At 36.3% G+C, this 2768-nt stretch overlaps 1 long non-coding RNA gene across 1 annotated transcript; it reads left to right on the forward strand.

Moving 5' to 3' along the window:
- Positions 1 to 213: 213 nt before the first annotated feature.
- Positions 214 to 2272, forward strand: LOC113459282 (uncharacterized). The gene is made up of 3 exons (XR_003380384.2): positions 214 to 404; positions 634 to 671; positions 1729 to 2272. It is a non-coding gene; the product is annotated as an uncharacterized LOC113459282 (long non-coding RNA).
- The last annotated feature ends 496 nt before the right edge of the window (positions 2273 to 2768 follow it).

Consider the following 2768-nt stretch of genomic DNA (forward strand, 5'->3'; position numbering starts at 1 on the left):
AAATGAATTTAAACATAAGTTTGATATTTTTCTGAGGGGGTGGGTATATGTTTTCAAACACTTCCTGAACCTTGTTGCTTTTAGTTATTTTACAGTAAGTCTAATAGAACTGCTGACTCCTAAGGGCTCAGCAAATGCATGGTGCCTTGGATACAAGTTTTTTAAAAATTCCTGGCCGGAAAAAGCAGTAGCTGCTCTGGTGTGCCAGCGGGAAGTGCCAAAGCTGCTCTGCTGGGATGGGTGCAGGGTCACTGCCAAGAACAGGGCATTCCTCAGGCTTTTGGGCATTGTGTCCACTCAGCTGCATTCAGTAATCATACCTCCAGATTTCACCATGTTGGAAGAAAGTATTTCTAACGTCATAGGCTTCAGAGGGACTGCAACCAAAGAGAAACAGAGCACATGTCAGTCTGTCCTGAATTCAAACTAATAATGTATATTGAACAAAGAGATTGCAGACATTGTGTGGTTATATCCCACACAATCCTCCTCTTGTTTTCATCTGCATTTTCTACATCTGACTGAAAACTATTCTTTTCAAGCACATGCTTTCTGCAGAAATGTGGAAAATGTATTTATGATTTCTCTTCTTGCACTTTAAAAATCTTTCTAAATGTTGCTTTCATCTTGTAGATTTAATAATTCTGGATAGAAGACCATGCTCCTGACAGGTCTGTATTTTCTTGGACATATTGCATTTGATTCTGAGTGCAGTTTTCAGGTTTTTTTAAATGGAATTTTGTGGGGTTTGAGCATTTGTTTTTCATTACGTTAAACATAGAGCATCCATATGTTGCTTTCCTTTGGGATCTTTAAGAAAACATACAGTCATTTAAATCTGGGCTATTTTATCCCTGCAGTTGAAAAATTCCTGTAGAAGATGGCTTCTGCCTTATATGATATATTTTTCTCCCTCAGTTGTTCCAAATGTGTGTTCTAATTCTTTCTCTTCGTTATGCTTTGTATGACAAAGTTGCTGCAGGTGAGTAAATGTGCACGGGACATGAAACAGGCTCTTAACTCCTGTGGTGCACAGTATAACTCAAAATCTTGACCAGGGTGCTCAAGTCATATCCCTGGTTCATGACCTTCAGGTTGGTAGGTCACAATTGGAAGTGTAATATCTGGCTTCTACAGTGTAATCTTTATTGTAGGAATTATACATGAGATCTTACATGCTTCTATCAGTTGCAAATGTTCTTGTAGCTCATTGTACAATATGTCAGATGAAATGGATTTCATGATCTTTTGTATAATGCATATGTTCCAATAGTAATTTCAAACCTAATTTATTTCCTTGGAAATTCATTCATCTTTTGGGTGCCATTTTTAACCATCTTAATTTTCTATTATACAAGCAGAGGGGGTAAATTCTTTGCTCTCATATACATGTCCCACTACCACCGGATTTGATACAAGATTTACACTGTCTAAGGGGAAAATTCAGCTTAGGAATATTTTTACTTTAACTCTACCATATAAGCCTTTTTTCTGTTCAAAATCTAGTAGTTATTTGGCAGTTGTGTTTCATTTCAGTCTTTCTGCTATAAGTAGAAATGCTTTTAAAGATATAATTTTTTCCAGATAATGTATCTCTGTAAATGACAAAGTTGACTTTGTGTCTTTCAAAATACCTGTATAAGTTATTGGGAATTTTAAAATCAGCTGCAAGGTTGTCACTGAGAGTAGTCATTGCATAATTCCTTTTTTTTTTTTTTTTAATTTTAGTGGCTGTTGGCGAATGATGAGTGCAGAAAATGAACAAAAAGGAACCCGACACATTTCATTGTCTGCAAACTCCCAAGAACCTCTAAGATCATGGACAGAATTGTTCCTACATTTTTGCCTTTAATAGGAAAAATAAAAGAATAGGGGATAAAGGTAGCCAAAAGAGTTTTAAAAAGTATATTTCATTTGGAAGAGTGGCATCCTGGCAAGAACAAGCACATTAAGCTTCAGGGCATTGTTAAGTAGAATAAATGTTTGGGCCAAAGGCAATGTATAAATGACAGCGCTGGAAATTTCGTTTTTCCCTTGGAAAAGAGGTTTTTTTCAGAGAGCAATATAATTGGCAAGTTTAAATACATTTTACATAGAGTAGGATGGGTTTGTCCATTTATTCTGGAAACTACACAGTAATATTTCAATCTCAGCCCTCTTTCTTGCTGAGCAAGTATGAGCTGAGTACATCTCTAAGGTGTAAGAGTTACAGCACAGTTGCTCTCCCTCAGACTGTGAAGCAGTGTCTGTAATTCATATCTACATTTTTATACTCTACATTCTCCTCTATATTATTCTGATACTTTTACTCATCAATGTGGCACATGAAAGACCATCAAAGATGTGGAATAATTACCTGCAGTAATCTGTTTGAGTAACAACATGGAATAAAATAATTTTAAAAAATCAATTACATAATTGAGGAGACATTGAGTTTATATTTCGTCCTAAGGTGTAAACCAACCAATAGCTCAGATACTGCACAACAGTATTTCTGTGTCTTTCTGGAAGTTATTGCAAAAAAAAAGCCAAAAAATTTTACAGAAATAACTCCTAGAATTTAGAAGAGTATATAAGTGTAGTGGGTTGACCCTGACTGGATGCCAGGCACCCACCAAAGCCACTCTATTTCTCTCCTCTGGAACTGGACAGGGGAGAGGAAATATCAAAAAGGGTTAATGTGTTGAGATAGGACTGGGAGAGAGATCACTCGCTGACTACTGTCATGGGCAAAACAGACTTGAATTTTAGAGATACCGATTGAATTT

The sequence above is a fragment of the Zonotrichia albicollis genome, chromosome 6 (genome assembly GCF_047830755.1).
Source record: "Zonotrichia albicollis isolate bZonAlb1 chromosome 6, bZonAlb1.hap1, whole genome shotgun sequence".
In the NCBI taxonomy this organism is placed as follows: Eukaryota; Metazoa; Chordata; class Aves; order Passeriformes; family Passerellidae; genus Zonotrichia; species Zonotrichia albicollis.